Source organism: Cervus elaphus, chromosome X (genome assembly GCF_910594005.1).
Source record: "Cervus elaphus chromosome X, mCerEla1.1, whole genome shotgun sequence".
Taxonomy (NCBI): Eukaryota; Metazoa; Chordata; class Mammalia; order Artiodactyla; family Cervidae; genus Cervus; species Cervus elaphus.
Window position 1 is genome coordinate 152,809,076 of NC_057848.1, and position 20,768 is coordinate 152,829,843.

Here is a 20,768-nt window from a genome sequence, read left to right on the forward strand (position 1 = left end):
GAAGAAAATGAGAAAAAAAAGTCCAAGCAAGGATAAAAAGATACAAAGAGGAAGCAAATAGAAATTTTAGAACTGAAAAATACAATACTCAAAATTCCTGCATGGGTAAAATAAATAAATTTTTAGAAATGAATAGATAAGAGAGAGTAATAAAGCAGGGAACTTGAAGACATAACATTAAAAACTACCCAGTCTTAGTAAGCTAGAGAAAATAGACGGAGACAAAATTAATAGAGCCTCAGGAACCTGTGGGCAGTATAAAAAATTCTAATATTCATATCATTGGAGTTCCAGAAGAGGACAACAAATATAGGTTTGAGCAATTATTTAACAGAATAAGGACTGGAAATCTCCCATTTCACAAAAGGTATAAACGTACAGATTCAAGAAAATAAGTAAACCCCAAGCATAATAATCCCAAGGAAATCCATGACATGACACATCAAGATCAAACTTCTGTAATCTAAGGACAATAGAAAACTCTTAAACATCGGATAGAAATGACATTATCTAGAAGGAATGCCAGTTCAAATGGAGGCCAGAAGGAAGATGCATAATATTTTTCAAATGCTGAAAGGAAAGAATGATCAACCCAGAATTCCATATCCAGAAAAAATACCTTCAGAAATGAAAATGAGATCCAGGTATTCTCAAGTGAAGGGAAACTAAGGTTTTGCTAGCAGACTTGACCTAAAATAATGGCTAAAGCATGTTTTCTAAATGGAAAGGGAATGATAACAAGGAACTTTGGAATGTCAGGAAGGAGGAAAGAAAACAATAAGCAAAAATATAGGTAAATACAAGAGTATCCTTTTCTTCTGGAGTTTTCTAAATTGTTTTTTGACAATTGAACCAAAATTATAACAATGTCCAATATGGTTTTAAATGTGTTTAGAGAAAATACCAATAGTTAAAGCAGTTATAATTGGGGAAAGTAGAGAGACATACAGAAAGGTAAGGTTTCTAAATTTCATCAGTGATACCAGTATACTATGATAAGTTATAGATAAAGCAATATCTGGAACAACCACTAAACAGCTATACAGATATATACACTCAAAAGCACCACAGGTAAGTGTATACAGAAGTCCGAATATAATGTTGTATGCGTGAAACTTACATGATGCTGCAAACAATCTTAGTAAATTTTTAAAAAGCACTACAGATAAACTAAAATACTAAAATGGAGTTCTGAAAAAGTTTTCAGCTAACCACAGGATATACACAACCTGAAGACATACTCAAAATTCTTAATCATAAGGATAATAGAAATCAAATCCACAATAAGATAGCACTTCACACCAACTAGGATGGCTAAAATAAAAAAGATACATAATAGAAAGTATTGGTGAGGATGTAAAAGGAGAAATTTGAACTCTCAGGTATTGTTAATAGGAATGTAAAATAGTACAATCACTTTGGAAAACATTGTTGCAGTTTTTCAAAATGGTCAACCTAAAACCACCTTAAAAATAAGTTACCATATGACCCAGCATTTTCCCTCTTGAGTATCTATCCAAAAGAAATGAAAGCATGTTCACAAAAACATGTACATAGATGTGAAGAGTATTGTTCATAGTGATCAGAGAGTGAAAATAACCCTAATGTTCATCAGCTGATAAGCGGATAAGCAAAATGTTATATCCATATAATGGAATACTATTCAGCAATAAAAAATGAGTGAGATACTGATAAATGGTATAATGTAGATGGTCTTTGAAAGTATTATGGGAAGTGAAAGAAGCCAGTCTCAAAAGGCTTCTTATTTTATTATTCCATTTATATCAAATGTCTAGAATAGGTAAATACATGTACAGAAAGTTGATGACTGGTTTTCTAGGGCTGAGGATGGCAGCAGAAGGTGAGGTGAACTTGCAAGTGAGATGGGAGGGATAATGGGGAGTGACTGCTACAGAGGTTCATTTTGAGTGATAAAATATTCTAAAATTCAGTTGTGGTGATGGTTTTGAAACTCTCTAAATATACTAAAAACCATTGAATGGTGGTGGTGGTTGTTTTTTTTGCCACACCCCATGGCATGTGGGACCTTAGTTCCCTGACCAGGGATTGAGACCACACCCCCAGCATTAGAAGGCAGAGTCTTAACCACTGGACCACCAGGGAAATCCCAAATGGTTCACTTCAAATGAACAAATTGCATGGCATGGACTCTCAATAAGTTATTAAATAATATATGGAACTACATGACTTTGAGGTTTCTAAGCATCTTGTTTCCTTTCTTATGTTATTTAATTTTATCATCTAATTTTCCCCTCTAAAGGCAATACACTTTACACGTGAGAAAACCAAGGTGCAAAGCATTTGTTATTTTCCCAAGGTCACCCGGCTAACTCCTGAGCTCCATGAAGCAAACACAAACATTTCCTGACTACACACAAGGGCGATTAACAATAGGCTGGGGAAACCTGGGGAAGACAAGACATGGAAACCATTTCCAATAAACATATTCAGTTGTGATAATCTGGGATAAAAAAGGCAATCCAGTGTGACAGTAGTTTTTATTGCCTTCCTTCTGGGCTTCAGGACTGCTTGTAGTTGATAAAACCATTCAAACTAAGGATTTGGGGCAAGGGCTTATGCTCAATTCTTTGCAGTGTGCATTACCATTGAGGGAGATAGCAGGTGACTTAAGTCTTTAGTACGAATCACTGTAGGGGAAGAGAAACACAAATGACAATGTAAACAACTGCTAAAGCTTCTCTTCGGGAGGGAGTTTATTGATATTCCTAAATGATAGGCATAGAATATTGATGGAAGAAAAGGCAACAGCATTCAAGGGTGGATTAATTTGGCATCTTGTTTTTCTGTCAGTCTCATTATAGTACTTGACAGGAAAATAGATGCATTTGATGGCATTTACTCTTTTCAACAAAGCCATTGCTTCAGAAATATTATCACTTTTGATTTTTCAATTTTTGCTAAAATGGTGTTTGATGTAGTTTTGTTCTCATTATGGAGTCTCTGTCTCAATTCTCTGAAAAGGATTACAACCCCAGTGAAGTATGGCAGAAAATTAATTGATGTGTGGGACTTTTTAAAGATCATTCAGGGAGAACATCAAGTGGTGTTTTCTAGACTGTCTGATCTGAATAGTCTCTGCTTGGAATGACACAGATTTTTTGGATGGCAGCTGTGAGTCAAAACCCAGAAGTTTTTGAGATTTTTATGTATTAGCTCCAGCAGACTGGGGTCCTCACAGATGGAGCAGTGGTAAGGGGAAGAAGCTGAGAGGAAGTGGGATGGAGGTGAGGGAAACTAGCTTGGTCATTGAGGATGATTCTAGATGAAAATCAGCCTTTCTAATATGCAATGTCCAAAAAGCATGCTTATCAGACCAGGTCCAGTTCCATGGTAGATAAAGGTCTTCTAATACCACAGCTGCAACTTTGCAGCTGGGAGAACAACAGTCTAAGAGGCTACTGTGTTTCAGGCAAGTTGCCAGGCAGAGAGTCTTTGAGATTATCCAGTTCTCAGTAACAAGTAATTACTGAAGTGTCAGGATCCCACCCAAGGAGGCTATGGTTCAGGGTGGAGTTTTGTTGCTGATGGAAAATGGAAATATTGGACAGAAGGAAATAGGATGAAAATTGATTGTGTAGACCATTGCAGCATGGGGTGGGGCTTATGTGAGGCCAAGCCCATGTGGTCCATGATACTATCTCAATGACAGCAAGGCTAGTTCCAGCCCCATTGGAAGGAGGTGAGCCAAGGTTGGTGGTAAAATTCATGCCATGATCAGGACCTAAAGAGGAGCCACCTTTTGGTGAGTCCAGGTGGGAGTGTGAGGGAAAGACAGGGGCTGATACCCACCCACAGATATGATCAGCAATTATCACTATTATGAAGCCAGGCATATGCAGTAAGACCTAATAGAGTGTACTGATCATGAGCAGAGACTTGAAATCTGAGTTTCACCTCTTCTACTTACTATTTGTATGACACTGGGTAAATTACTTAACTTCTTTGTGCTTCAGTTTTCTCTTGTAAAATGTAGTTAAAATGATATTTCTTTCTTTTTTTTTTATTTTTTTTTCCAGTGGGTTTTGTCATACATTGATATGAATCAGCCATGGATTTACATGTATTCCCAATCCCGATACCCCCTCCCACCTCCCTCTCCACCCGATTCCTCTGGGTCTTCCCAGTGCACCAGGCCGGAGCACTTGTCTCATGCATCCCACCTGGGCTGGTGATCTGTTTCACCATAGATAGTATACATGCTGTTCTTTTGAAATATCCCACCCTCACATTCTCCCACAAAGTTCAAAAGTCTGTTCTGTATTTCTGTGTCTCTTTTTCTGTTTTGCATATAGGGTTATCGTTATCACCTTTCTAAATTCCATATATATGTGTTAGTATGCTGTAATGTTCTTTATCTTTCTGGCTTACTTCACTCTGTATAATGGGCTCCAGCTTCATCCATCTCATTAGGACTGGTTCAAATGAATTCTTTTTAATGGCTGAGTAATATTCCATGGTGTATATGTACCACAGCTTCCTTATCCATTCATCTGCTGATGGGCATCTAGGTTGCTTCCATGTCCTGGCTATTATAAACAGTGCTGCGATGAACATTGGGGTGCACGTGTCTCTTTCAGATCTGATTTCCTCAGTGTGTATGACAGAGAAAGCCTTTGACAAAATTCAACACTCATTTATGATTAAAACTCTCCAAAAAGCAGGAATAGAAGGAACATACCTCAACATAATAAAAGCTATATATGACAAACCCACAGCAAGCATCACCCTCAATGGTGAAAAATTGAAGGCATTTCCCCTGAAATCAGGAACAAGACAAGGGTGCCCACTCTCACCACTACTATTCAACATAGTGTTGGAAGTTCTGGCCACAGCAATCAGAGCAGAAAAAGAAGTAAAAGGAATCCAGATAGGAAAAGAAGAAGTAAAACTCTCACTGTTTGCAGATGACATGATCCTCTATATAGAAAACCCTAAAGACTCTACCAGAAAATTACTAGAGCTAATCAATGAATATAGCAAAGTTGCAGGATATAAAATTAACACACAGAAATCCCTTGCATTCCTATATACTAACAATGAAAAAACAGAAAGAGAAATTAAGGAAACAATACCATTCACCATTGCAACAAAAAGAATAAAATACTTAGGAGTATATCTACCTAAAGAAACAAAGGACCTATACATAGAAAACTATAAAACACTGATGAAAGAAATCAAAGAGGACACAAACAGATGGAGAAACATACCGTGTTCATGGATTGGAAGAATCAATATTGTCAAAATGGCTATTCTACCCAAAGCAGTCTATAGATTCAATGCAATCCCTATCAAGCTACCAACGGTATTTTTCACAGAACTAGACCAAAGAATTTCACAATTTGTATGGAAATACAAAAAACCTCGAATAGCCAAAATAATCTTGAGAAAGAAGAATGGAACTGGAGGAATCAACCTGCCTGACTTCAGACTCTACTACAAAGCCACAGTCATCAAGACAGTATGGTACTGGCACAAAGAGAGAAATATAGATCAATGGAACAGAATAGAAAGCCCAGAGATAAATCCACGAACCTATGGACACCTTATCTTTGACAAAGGAGGCAAGGATATACAATGGAAAAAAGACAACCTCTTTAACAAGTGGTGCTGGGAAAACTGGTCAACCACTTGTAAAAGAATGAAACTAGAACACTTTCTAACACCATACACAAAAATAAACTCAAAATGGATTAAAGATCTAAATGTAAGACCAGAAACTATAAAACTCCTAGAGGAGAACATATTTATTTCTTAGGGTGGTTGTGAGGATAAAATGAGACAATTCACATTATGTACACATAATAGCATGTCAATAAATGTTAGTTATTCTTACTGCTGCTGTTATTAAATTAGTCCTTCCAATTCTGGTCACTGATCTTGTCACTCAGACTTTGAGCTCTCTGGAAGGATGGGATTTTTCCAATTAAATCAGGTCAGCATGGTGCACTCTGATATAATGCCTTGCTATTCAGTCTGGTAGACAAACCAACAACGTCACCTGAGAACTTGTTAAAGAGGCCAAATCTGACTCCATCCTAGTCTTCCTCAATCAGAATCTGCATTTGAATAAGGTCCACCAGATAATTCCTATGTACATGAAGGTTTGAGAAGATCTATGACAGAGGAGGCTAGAATATACAGTGGGGGAAAGACAGCCTCTTCACTAAACGGTGTTGGGAAAACTGGAGAGCTGCATACAAAATAATACAACTGAATTACTTTCTCACACCATGCACAAAAATAAATTCAGAATGGATTAAAGACTTAAAATGTAAGACCTGAAGCCATAACACTTCTAGAAGAAAATAGAGACACTATTATCTTAACATTGCTCTTAGTAGTAGCTTTTTGACTGTGTCTTCTCAGGTAAGGGAAGCAAAATGAAAAATAAACAAATGGGACTGTTGTTGTTGTTGTTCAGTTGCTCAGTTGGGTCCAGCTCTTTGTGACACCATGGACTGCAGCATACCAGGCTTCCCTGTCCTTCACTAACTCCTGGAGCTTGCTCAAACTCATGTCCATTGGATTGGTGATGCCATCCAACCATCTCATCCTATGTCACCCACTTCTCCTCTTGATTTCAATCTTCCCAGCATCAGGGTCTTTTCCATGAGTCAGCTCTTTACATCAGGTGGCCAAAGTAGTGGAGCTCCAGCATCAGTCCTTCCAATGAATATTCTGGGTTGATTTCCTTTAGGATTGACTGGTTTGATCTCCTTGCTGTCCAAAGGATTCTCAAGAGTCTTCTCCAGCACCACAGTTTGAAAGAATCAATTCTTTGGCACTCAGTCTTCTTTTTGGTCCCTCACATCCATACATGGCTATGGGAAAAACCATGGCTTTGACTATATGGACCTTTGTTAGCAAAGTGATGTCTCTGCTTTTTAATGTGGTGCCTGGGTTTGTCATAGCTTTTCTTCCAAGGGGCAAATATCTTTTAATTTCATGGCTGCAGTCACTGTCTGCACTGATTTTGGAGTCCAAGAAAATAAAGCGACTATATCAAACTACAGAAGCTCTTGCACAGTGAAGGAAACTATCAACAAAAAGGGCCAAGATATTTGCAAACAATTTATCTGATTACTCATATAACTCAGTGTTAGAAAACAACCTGATGAAAACATGGGCAGAAGATCTGAATAGAAATTTTTCCAGAGGAGATATACAGGTGGCCAACAGGCATATGAAAGATTTTCAACATCATTAATCATCAGGGAAATGCAAATCAAAACTCACACCTGTCAGAATGGTTATTATCAATAAAGTGAAAGTGAAGTCGCTTAGTTGTATCCGACTCTTTGCGACCCCATGGACTGTAAGCTACCTCGCTCCTCTGCCCATGAGATTTTCCAGGCAAGAGTACTCAAGTGGGTTGTCATTTCCTTCTCCAGAGGATCTTCCCAACGCAGGGATTGAACCCGGGTCTCCCACACTGTAGGCAGACACTTTACCATCTGAGCCACCAGGGAAGTCCAAAGACAACAAATAACAAGTGTTAGTGATCTTGTGGAAAAAAGAGAATCCTTATGCACTGTTGTTGAGACTATAAATCTCCAGTATGGATATGCCTCAGAAAATTAAAAATAGAACTCCCATTTGATCCAGCAATTCCACTCCTGAGTATTTATTCAAAGAAAATGAAAACACTCATTTAAAAAGATTTATGCACCCCTATGTTAACAGCATCATTATTTTCAATAGCCAAGATGTGGAAACAACCTCAGTGCCCATCAATAGATGAATGGTAAAGGAAAATGTGTGTGTGCATATATACTCACACATACACACAATGGAATATCACTCAGCCATAAAAAAGCATGCAATATTGTCATTTGCAACAACATGCGTGGACCTAGAGGCTATTATGCTAAATGAAATAAATCATACAGAGAAAGACAAATACCATATGATTTCTGTTATATATGGAATCTTAAACAAAACAAATGGACAGACATAATTAAACAAACAGAGTCATAGATACAAAGAACAAGCAGGTGGTTACCAGAGCAGAGGCGGTGGGAAGAGGAGAAAAATAGGTGATGGTGTTTAAGCAGTATAAACTTCTAGTTGAAAAATGAATCAGTTATGGGTATGGAATGTACAGTGTGGGTAATACAGTCAGTAATTTTGTAATATATTTGTGTGGTGACAGTAGTTAGACTTATCATGGTGATCATTTTGAAATATATGGAAATACTGAATTACTGTGTTGTGTACCAGGAACTAACATAGTGTACATCAATTATACTTCAAAAACAAACAAAGGAACTCAGAAAAAGAGATCAGATTTGTGATGGGGCTGAGGGAGCAGGAATTGGATGAGGGCAGTCAAAAGATATAAACTTCAAGGTATAAGATAAATACTAGAGATGTAATGTACACCATGATAAATGTAAATAATACTCCTGTGTATTCTATATAAAAGTTGTTACGAGAGTTCTCATCACAAAGAAAGAATATTTTTTTTTCTATTTCTAAGGTTTTGTAACAGTAGAGATGATGGATATTCACTAAACTTATTGTGGTCATCATTTCATGATGAATCTAAGTCAAATCATTATGCTGTATACCTCAGACTTACATAGCACTAGATCTCAATTATATCTCAGTAAAACTGGGAAGAAGAGATTTGAGAAGGCCTGTACAGTGGGTTACCTTAAGATTTTGTAACCTGCTTTCACCACTTAACTACCTGTATAAAGTTGTTCAAGTTACTTAACTGTTCTAATTTCTTATCTCTAAGAATAATACATATGTGTTATGATTGTGAACCAAGCAACAATACTAGAGTGGGTTGCCATGCTCTCCTCCAGGAGATCTTCCCAACCCAGGGATAGAACCCAGGTCTCCCACAGTGCAGGGGGATTCTTTACTGTCTCAGCCACCAGGGAAGTCCTGTGATTGTGAAAGACTGTAGGAAATGACATGTTAGCATACTTTATAGTACTCTAACAAGGTACACACAATGCAATCTCTGATTTCTAGGAGATGCTAATGACAAGTAATAATTTGTAGGGTTTCAGATGTGGTCAGCTATTGCTTTGCCTTTGCCTTCATATGTCCCACACCATGATCCTAAAACAGCAGCAGAGCTTTAGTGAACTAAATAAACTAATTCCTATGTTTTCTAGTTTTATTGAAGTATAATTGACAAAATTGTATATACTTAAGGTATACAATATGATGATTTGATACACGTTTATATTGTGAAATGATTACCACAGTCAAGTTAGTTAACACACTCACATAGTGAATACATTGCCTCACATAGTGAATATATATTCCAAAGTGGTGATAAATAGGAGTTGGCAAACTTTTTCTTTAAGGGCCAGATAGTGACTATTTTTGTACTGTGGGCCACATGGTCTCTGTCGGGACTACTCTACTCTGCCCTTGTAGTCAGAAAGGAGCTACAGATATTATGTTAATGAATATGCATGGCTGTGTTCCAGGGGAAAAAATGTACAAAACAGGTGGTATGGTTGAAGATTATAAGGAAACAAAAGGGAAATTTGAGGCAACTCTTGAAGGTCCTTCCAAGCTTTTCCCTCAAAGTCTTTGGGGACCTAGGAAGTAAGCAGAGATATGATAGCATTGGCTGTCTGTCTGAACTAAGTGTGGAGTGAGGAGGAGATCTTTTGGGCGAGATGAGCATTGCTTCTCAGTTACCATAAGATTGTGTTTGGGACTGGATCTCTTCCCAGGGCAATGCCTCCTCATTCAGTGTTTGCTTGTGCTAAAATTACTCCACTAAAAACTTGCCAGAGTCACATCATATTCCCTGAAAGCAATCTTTTAACAGCATGGATCATAGATGATCCATAATTTTTCCATGGCCCCACCCTACAGATCTTAGTGGCTCCAAATATGCATCTTCAAATACGATTTGAAGGGGAGACTGAGCAAAGGAGTGTGTTATAAACTGTGTGTTTCCAGTTGGCAGGCCCACTGGGCCTCTGCCTCTGTCCTTTCCTACTCAAAGCTAAACAGAGACCTGAGGGCCCTTAATGGATTGACCCAGCTGAAGAGTCAATGTCTTGCATGTGTGTGTGCTCAGTCATGTCCAACTCTTTGTGACTCCATGGACTGCAGCCCATCAGACTCCTCTGTCCATGGGATTCTTCAGGCAAAAATACTGGAGTGGGTTGCCATGCCCTTCAGGGACTCTTCCTGACCCAGGGATCTAACCCATGTCTGCTGCATTTCCTGCACTGGCAGGCAGATTCTTAGGAATCAGAGTCATTGTCTTAGGCTTTTATAAATCTCTGTTAAGGGTTGAACTGCCATTGTACCTGGAGAGATTAGAGAGTCGATAGGGTCTTAGCAGGAGGAACCTCTGGGTTGTAATTTTTCTTTCCAGGGAAGTTGATTGAGATTGAGGTGGAGTCTGAGCAAGTGGAAAGACCAGGCTCCAGCTCTTCAGGAAAGGAAGCTGGCAAGGGATTTGGCCCCAAGCCAGGATGAGGCCAGCCCAGTACTGGAGCAGAAGCCTAGGGATAGGGAGGGGTGGGATATGCCTATGGGAGCCAGGGAGCAGCTGCAGCTCTTGGAGGCTCCTAGTGCCACCATCAAGCATATTCTCACTGAAGACAGGTTGTAAGGCATCTGTGTCCCCTGTGGGGCATGGGAGTATCAATTTGGAGCTGGCTGGCACAGAGTCCCAGATTTGCATACATCATGTTGAGTGTGCATTACTGGATGCCACAAGTAACTACCTAGATTTTAAGTCTCATGACTTTGCCGGCTCATTCAAGGATTGCTAAAGACTTTGTGTTTGGTAAGAAAAAAAAAGAAATTCAGCTGTGTGAGTGGCCAGAGGCCTTTTGTGGCAATCTGACTCTTCAGAGGGTTTCCAAGGACCTGTTCTGTTATAAAGACTGGGTGCTCTTGGAATTGTGTATCAGTCAGGCTCCATCCAGTGAGGAGCCTCAGTACTTTAACAGGAAAAAATCTGTACTGAGGTATAAAGAATTTTTTAAAATGTATAACACAGCTAACGAAGACACTAAACAGCAAAATAAATAAATAAATAAATAAATAAATAAATAAATAAAACAAAACACTAGGGAATCAGGGAAGGAGAAACTCCAGGAAACAGCAGCTACCTTTGGGGCTAGGGGAACAGAAAGAAGAGGTGGAAATCCTTGAAGTTTATTTTTAAAATTTAGCAGCTCAGAGGAGGATCTCCATGGAGTTAAACCCACATCCCTGAAGATGAGGAGTTCTGTTGTTCCTGAGAGTGATAAAGCTTGTTCTACCAGGGGTGTAAAAACCTCACATGGCCTTCCACTGCTGTCATAAGATGGCGCTGCAGTGGGGAAGGAGGGAGGGTTAGTGCAGGCATCCTCCCAGGAAGAAGACAGGAATGGTACGTCCCTCCTGCTTCCTCCGGCCCTGTAGTTCTCTCTAGAGCCTAAGAGGTCTCCAGCTACCAAAGCAGAAATGAGGCCTGAGAGTCCCAGCCCCCACATCTCATAGCAACCCCAGGAAGAGGGGCCGTTAGGACTCAGAGACCATAGATGAAAAACCCACACACTCACCTACTGGTCTGGGACAAGCTGTGTGGGTTTGCAGGGCCTGCCTGTCCAGTGAGGTGAGACGTGAACTCAGGAGCACCTTCCCTGTTCCCTGTCCTCCTCCCTCCCCAGCACTCGCGGGTGGTCCACAGAGAATCCCATGCTGGGGGCTCAGGGAGCTGTGGATCAAGTGAGTGAATGACAAGATGAAAGGAGGGCTCCCGAATTCTGCATTCCAAGTGATGGGAGTGAAGACAAAGACAGGATTTTCTAGCTTTATCTTTTTTCCAGAAAATATAATGCATGTAGCTTTAGCCCATGCATGGTCTGGTAGGAAATGACTATATGGCGAACTTCAATGTAGCCAAAGGACAGGTTTGATTCTGTGGCAAGAGCATCAGAGGCAGTGATTTCTGCTGGGTAGTTCTTTGTTGTTATTGTTTAGTCACTAAGTCATGACCCACTCTTTTGTGACCCCATGGACTGTAGCCTGCCAGGCTCCTCTGTCCATGGGATTCTCCAGGCAAGAATGCTGGAGTGGGTTGTCATTTCCTTCTCCAGGGGATCTTCCTGGCCCTGGGACTGAACCCACATCTCCTGTGTTTCCTTGCATTGGCAGGTGTATTCTTTACCACCAAGCTACGAGGGAAGCCCTGCATAGTTATTTAGAACAACACATGTGTTATTATGGGTTCTACTTCTTTCAGAAATTCAGGACAGTCAGAGCTTCATTTCCTATATTACTGTGCAAAGAGAGTAACTATCCTGAGATGACTGAGAGATTATTAGCAGCCCATATTGGTACTGTTTCTTTCCCTTCATCTCTGGTCTGTTTGTGGTGGAGGCTCAGGCACAAGTGTGTGTATGCGTGTGCATGTGTGTAGGGGGCGGCAGTAGGATGGGCTAATATACCAATGTGTAAAATTAGTGTGTGCATGCGTTTAGAGGTATATGGAATGGTGATTGTGTCTGTGTGTATGCTGGCTGCTGGTGAGGCGGAATGAAGGTGTGAGTGAATGGATGTGAGCATGTATGGATGTGTGCGTGTAGGGTTGTGATTGGTGGGGATAAGTATTGTGTGAGAGCGTGTTCATTTCATAGTGGCAGGAGTGTGGAGGGACGAGTATATGTTTGTAGATGAGCATGTGTGTGTGGGGGGTGGATATGGGTGGTGTCAGGGAAAGAGGTGTATATTTGTGTGTAAACCTGTATGTATGTGCTTGTGTGGGGTAGGTGGTTATGAGGAGGGATGTTTCAGAATACATCTATGTGTGTAAATGTTCGAAGAAATGTTAGTGTGTTTGAGCACATGTATGTGTTTGTTTGCAAGAGTTCAAATGGGGAAGAGTAAGTGTGTGTGTGGTGTGTGTATGAGAATCTTTGTGTGTTGGGGTTGTGGTGAGAAGGGGTGAGTCCTTCTCAATGTGTCTGTCAGTGCAGTTGAGGAGGAGTGAGTGTATGTGCATGTGAACACATCTGTGTGTGGTTGGGGTAGTGGTGGATGATGTGCATTTGACATTTGTGTGTATGTATGGTGTTTGTATGTGTAGCAGTTTGAGAAGGGTTTATCATATGTATGAGTATAAGAGGCTGAGAAAGGGTGAGTGCATGTGTGTTTACTGCATTGTGTATAAATCATATAATACAGGCAAAATGGATGAATCATGTTTCGAAGTATTAGAAAATAATATCTTTTATTAAAAAAATAATCTTTTATTTTAAATTATTTAAAAATAATATAAAAAATAATATCTTTTATTATTTTGCATTTTAAAATTGTATTTTTAGCCAGCCTGGTTTCATTTTTCCTAAGGACTGTGGATGAAGGGAGTATAGTTTCTAAGTAAAAGGTAGAAATTTAAATAATTCTTTAATAGCAGTGTCAATACAATGATTGTCACTTGAGTCAAACTGGAATTCCCCAAGGTTGACAAAATCAAGTAGGGTGTGTGTGTTAGAGACAGAGAGAAATAGGTTAGATAGGTTTAGGGCCATATCTCTTCAGCAAGAAAAATCCTCTTCTTACACCCTGAGAATAAAGAAAGAAGAATCATATTATTATCCTAGCCCATTTTAGGAGACATTAGTCTGTAATCCACTGGAGGTGGTCAAAGGACACTAGAGGTTTGGTCTCTCTGTGGATTTCATCTTTACCATTTCAACAGGACTATAGAACATGTGTTAAAAACATCTTAGTCAATAACTGAAAAATCCCCTACTGATGTTACTTTAATATGGCTGAGTATTTATCTCATTGTGGCTAATATCTTGAAGCATTTTTTAAAAACTCTAATTTAAATGATTAGGTGCTACTCCTTGGCCATTCTAAGAGCACCACATTTTATCTTTATGCAGTGCTAGTTGCTCAGTTGTGTCTGAATCTATGCAACCCATGGAGTGAGTTGCCGTTCCCTTCTCCATGGGATCATCATGACACATTTAATTTTTTTTCAATGCTTTCTGTTTTGTTTTTTTTACCCCCCGGAACTGGGAGCTTTTCTTTGATAGTTAACAATAAGCTCTTTGAATTTCTGCAAGGCTCCATTCTGAGTTATTATAAGAGCATTATGTTAATTTCTTTAGGTACAATTAAGTAGGCAGGTGAGCTTTCTTTTATTTTGCCTTTAAAAAGTTATTTGTTAGACAAACACTTTCATAATGAATTTAACCTAGTATTTAGAGAATTTCAGAAAAACTGATATTTGTATTGTCCTTTTGTGTGTTTTTAAAAATAGATTAAAAAAGGAAGTCTTTTTGTTCCTTCATGGACATTTTAGGAAACAAGAAGTGAATTTAAGCATAAAAGACATCTTAATCATTTTACTATTCAAAATTCGGAAATGCAAACCAAGAATACTTGTTAGAAGAGACAATAAGATATAAGTCATGAGTATCTGAAGCAAGAATTATTTACAGTCAAAACTAAATAAACAACAGTGACTATTAGGAACTTTAAAAATATGATTTAAATGCATGTCCAAAAGCACTGAGAATTAACAGAATAATTAACAGAAAAATTTAGTTATGTGTAGTAGGACCCTTTATAAATCTAGGCATAAAACAAATGCTGTTTTATATAACAATGCCAAATTCTGATTTTACTTTTTTTTGATATATTCCTTAAGTAATATTTTATTGGAGATATTTATTAATATACCTATATAGAATACATTTATGCATGCAGAGTTATTTAAGTGTAAGTAGTAAATGATTTAAAACTTAGCCAAATTACCTTAAGATAATTAACTTTTTAATAACATAAAATAATTAACATATCAGTATATTAAATAAAACTATATTTACAATCTCATGGACTGCAACAATTTAAAATAAACCCCAAACTGCATCCTTTATCTTGTGTTCAGTTCAGTTCAGTTCAGTTCAGTTCAGTCGCTTAGTCATGTCCGACTCTTTGCAACCCCATGAGCATGCCAGGCCTCCCTGTCCATCACCAACTCCCGACTCTTTGCAACCCTGCAGCATGCCAGGCCTCCCTGTCCATCACCAACTCCCGGAGTCCACCCAAACCCACGTTCATTGTGTCGGTGATGCCATCCAACCATCTCATCCTCTGTTGTCCCCTTCTCCTCCTGCCTTCAATCTTTCCCAGCATCAGGGTCTTTTCAAATGAGTCAGCTCTCCGCATCACGTGGCCAAAGTACTAGAGTTTCAGCTTCAACATCAGTCCTTCCAATGAACACCCAGGACTTATCTCCTTTAGGATAGACTGGTTGGATCTTCTTGCAGTCCAAGAGACTCTCAAGAGTCTTCTCCAACACCACAGCTCAAAAGAATCACTTATTTGGTGCTCAGCTTTCTTTATAGTCCAACTCTCACATGCATACATGACCACTGGAAAAACCATAGCCTTGACCAGACGGACCTTTGTTGGCAAAGTAATGTCTCTGCTTTTTAATGTGCTGTCTAGGTTGGTCATAACTTTCCTTCCAAGGAGCAAGCACCTTTTAATTTCATGGCTGCAATCACCATCTGCAGTGATTTTGGAGCCCAGAAAAATAAAGTCAGCCTCTATTTCCACTGTTTTCCCATCTATTTGCCATGAAGTGATGGGACCGGATGCCTTGATCTTAGCTTTCTGAATGTTGAGCTTTAAGCGAACTTTTTCACTCTCCTCTTTCACTTTCATCAAGAGGCTCTTTAGTTCTTCTTCACTTTCTGCCATAAGAATGGTGTCATCTGCATATCTGAGGTTATTGATATTTCTCCCAGCAATCTTGATTCCAGCTTGTGCTTCCTCCAGCCCAGCATTTCTCATGATGTACTCTGCATATAAGTTAAATAAGCAGGGTGATAATATACAGCCTTGATGTACTCCTTTTCCTATTTGTACATATTTATATTTCTATGAAATTACTGTACCTTATATAATTAAAATTTAATGTCATTTATTATCCTTAATCAAAGTACCAACTTTTCTCTAGGCATAAGGGAAAATGAGAGGGCAGAAATGCAAAAAAAATTAGGTATTGTTTTCATAACTTCTTTTTATTTTTTTATTTTTTCATAACTTCTTTTTAAAAAAGCTTTTTACTGGAGAGTATATATGTGTGTGAAGTGACTTCAGTCATGTCCGACTCTTTGCAACCCTATGGACTATAGCCCTCCAGGCTCCTCTGTCCATGAAATTCTCCAGGCAAGAATACTGGATTGAGTTGCGATTTCGCAGACGCGGGGATGGAACCTGAGCCTCTTATGTCTCCTGCTTTGGCAGGTGGGTTCTTTACCCCTTGTGCCACCTTGGAAGCCCTACTGGAGTATAGTTGATTTCCTATGTTGTGTTCCTTTCTGTTGTGCAGCAGAGTGAATCAGTTGTACATATACATATAGCCATTCTTTTTTAGACTCTTTTCCCATATAGATCATTACAGAGTATTGAGTAGAGCTCCCTGTGCTGTACAGTAAGTCCTTACATCAATCTCAATCTCTCAAGTACTTATTTTTAAATGGTAAAAATTAAAATTTTTATATTATTTTCCAAATGTTCCCTTGACATTTTAGGGATAATGGCCAGTTAATATTATATTTAATAACCTGTATTTTGTATTTTCTTTTTTAAGGTGTCTAGGCATTCAAAGGGGCTTCTCAGGTGGCACTAGTGGTAAAGAACCTGCCTGCCAAAGCAGGAGACATAAGAGTCAGGTTTGATCCCTGGGTCAGGAGGATCCCCTGCAGGAGGGCATGGCAACCCACTTGAGTATTCTTATCTGGAGAATCCCATGGACAGAGGAAACTGGTGGGCTACAGTCTATAGGGTTGCAAAGATTTGGACGCTACTAAAGTGACTTTGCACAAACTGTTCTTGAACAAACCAAATCATTGGGCTAACCTTATTTTCATATAGAAAACTAATTTTAAAGTCTAAAAATTAGACCAAAATTCTTTTATCTTGAAATACAAACTTTCGCTTATAATTCTGTCATTACATTAATAAAAGCTATTATGGAATTATACTTTTCTGTCCACAAAAAGAAGCACAGTTTAAGAACCCTTTCTTTTAAACATTTTTGACAGTTCATGTGGACTAGATATTCCTAGTATATATGCATAGTAACTCATTGATTTTTATCATTAGTGACTTTTAAAAGTTTCCTGGGAGAGAGAAAAAGATAGGGAATGAACCAGATGAAATGAGAGTTATCTTTAGATGACTTTAGATGATATCTCTAGACAAATACATATTGATTGTTGTAAAAGCTCATTATGTTCTTTCTGTAAGGAAAGGGGAAAAATTAATGTGGGAAAGGTTTTGAAATGGACACCAGAGAGTGACATACAGCTGGTTTTGACATGATACAGATATGACTTTATAAAACTGTATGATAAAAATGTCAGCACTTACTCATCCCTTAAGTATGGAACTGAAGGCAAAGATATTTCCCAGGTTAAAAAGACAATTTCTTTCTTAGACAGATTAGACAAAGAATCTCCTCATGGGGCTTTTAAAATTTTTTGTTTTAAGATTACTCTTAAATGAATACTCTTGTTTATATCAAAATTTCCTGATAGTGACCACTGTAGTTCCTAATTTTCTGTGGTAAAATCGTGCCAGTTAGAGAGCTAAGTGAACAGGTTAGTGTTATGGTGAGAAAATGTGAAGGAAACCAATATTTAGCCTGGAAGAGGTGCCCCATTATGCTGAGAATACATCATGAAAACTGAAACAGTCCCTGAGCACTTGGGTGACTTTTTTTTATCCTCAGAACTTGGCCACAAGCCAGTTGTCACCGATCAAGGGCTGGACAAAACCTTTTAATTCCGGGCAGATGAAAATAAACAAAGCACTTCTTGGCAGCATAAAGATAAGACTGAGGAAGATGTCTTTATAACATTTTGAAAAGGTGATTCAGGGTGAAATTTGTTCAATGGACATTGGTCTGAGGAGGGTTTCTGAAGTCCTCAGCCCCCACAGCCCACATCCAAGGGTAGACTTCTGGACCTATATCCATTTTCTCTAATATATAATTTTCATCTTTTAGACAAACAGCATTTAAGAAACCAGACAAGCAGAAAGACCATAGGAGCAGGTGTTAGAAAGCTAGAAAAACAATCTCAACAAGGAACAATTAGGAATCTGATCATACAAAAAAAAAAAAAACCCAGCAAAACAAAACTCCCAAGGAACCTTCCTCTTAGGCCAGCAAAATTAATCCTATGTTGAAGGGTTTCAGGGAAATATCAGAGCACAGTTCAAGTTGAACTTACATCCCAGCCAAGCTCAGTTGACACCTTGAATAAGTAGAAATACAAGGGATATGAAATGTTCATCCAAGTATAGAGTGGAATGTTCCATTCCAAGGCAGTGATTTCTTCAGCTGAATCTTGATGGTGAATCTCCATCTTGTTCTGTAGTCTTCAGAAATACACCAGTAATTGATAAAGCTGGGTTAACTTTCTGCGGAGAAGGGGAAGGTACAGCATGGGGAACCATGGACCATTTTAATAAGAGGTTATAAGAAAGATTCATTGTAGAACTTAGCCTTTGGATGGGTGATTTAAGGGAGAGTTCAAACATAGTGTCTTCTGTATTTGGTGCGTTGAGAAATAGGGGACATTTCTGTATGTGGATATCACAATACATCTTACCAGTAAAGAAGCAACAGGCACTCACACAAAGAATTTCATTCTGGGGGCTCAAGGAGCTGTGGATCAAGTGAATGACAAGAAGAAAGGAGGGCTCTCGAGTTCTCTGTTCCTGGTGATGGGAATGAAGACAACAATGGGATTTTCTAGCTATCTCTTTTTTTTTTTTTTTTTTTCAGAAAATACCATACGTGCTGCTTTAGCCCACACATGATCTGGTAGTTTTAGCTACACATGAACTTCAGTGTAGCCAGAGGACACATTTGATTCTGTGACAGGAGAATCAGAGGCAGCGATATTTGCTGGAGGGTTCTTGTAACACACATGCTAGAACAAATTCTACCTCTCAGAAATTCAGGGTAATGAGAGGGAGAACTCCATTTCATATGCTAGTGCTCAGGTGGAGGAACCATCCTGAGATGACTGAGGTTATTTGTAGCCCATATTTGCAGGTAAAATACATTGAAAGAGAGAAAACCTGCTTAGAGGACAGAACTAAGTTGGAGCCAGATGGAAATGCAAGAGTTGGAGAATGTACGCCTATTGATGATAGAATGAGAGTTTTGTAGAGCTTTTAATTATCTCTGTTACAATGATGAGACCATTCTAAATTGCTGTGTAAATAAGCAAAAGTAGGGTACACAGAAGTAGGGTAATGAATGAATCATAGATGCCAGAGCTAGGAGAAGAGGAAGACTTAGGATAGCACTGGCTAAGGTTCTCACCTTTTCTTTTGGAGGAACAATTAAAAGTGATGCAAGATTTACAGTGTGTATTATTTGTTATTATAATGAATGTTATTTGGTTATAAAAATTGTTTTATAAATCAGACATTGTTAATTGCCCAGCCTATTGTTCTTTACCTCATCCTTTGCCTTTCAACACATCTAGCTTATCCTTTGAAAAGTCATTCTATGAGTTGAAATAAGTTACTTTCCAGTGGAATACGTTCACATTCATATTTTCTCCTACTGTGTTGTAATTACAGCTCCTCTTAATATATGCTGACTTTCTCAACTCTAGTTGGCTCTGTGTCATGATTTTCCTTATCACTCATCATTGATGATCAGTCCTGGCTTTATTACCTAACTGACCCTTTTCAGACAGGAGCCCTCCTTGATTGTCTCCTCTGAGCAATGACAAGAGGTAAGGAGTACATGCCTGTCCCTGTGGATCCCTGCCCCAACAGAGGTCAGAAGAGTAGCACCAGACATTTCTTAAATCATCCCTCTTATTTCAAAATAAGCTCAAGGAAGAGTAGCTGCATGGCTGTGCTGTCACCAATGCCAGTTGCAGTTAAGTTCTAGTGCCCTGAATGATTACACCAAGTAATAACTGCCCCCTATAGAACAATATCTAAGTTATATCTATTTACTATCGATCTGCCAAATATCACACTGCATTGCATTAGTGATCTGTGTGGTTACATGCAAAATTGGGAAAGGCGTAGCAGCCTCTTAAATATTAGGAACTTCTGATTCACCTTGTGTCCCCTTGTTCTGCTAAAGCTTGGGAGCATTTTTTCAGAACCACATGAAAAGACTCTCTGAAATTGTTGAGTACAAATGATGTCAGAAATGGAAAATGCAGTTTCCAAGGGAAGCAGCAATATGCAGGCCAGTGTAATAATCACAAGTTTGGTCTGCCATATGAAGTGTCATTTCTGAAATGAAAAACAAAAAGGTTATGTACCGTCAGTTGGATGGCTGAACTGTTAAGATTGCCTGAAAAGGTTAGGAATTACTGGTTTAGATCATGTTTGGGAGGGGGAGGGGAATGGAAACTACAGAAGGGTAGACAGAGTAGAGACAAACGTTTTTCATTTGGTGACATGGTGTTGCAAAGAAAAACTGTTGGACAGAAGTAGGAGGAGAAAAGCGTCAAAAGAGCACAATTTTCTCTGCAGATTTGCCTGTTTCTTGACAATGTTAGCTGATAGGTAGCAAAGGGAACTAAGGCAGAGTGGATTTCCACAGACTGTTAGGTATGCAGAGAGCTCCTTTATAAAGCGTCATGACAAGATGTTGAAGTCTTGAGGTCAAGCCAACCAAGGATTATAAGATGATGTGAACCCATATAAAACATACAAGTACATATCATTCAAAGAGC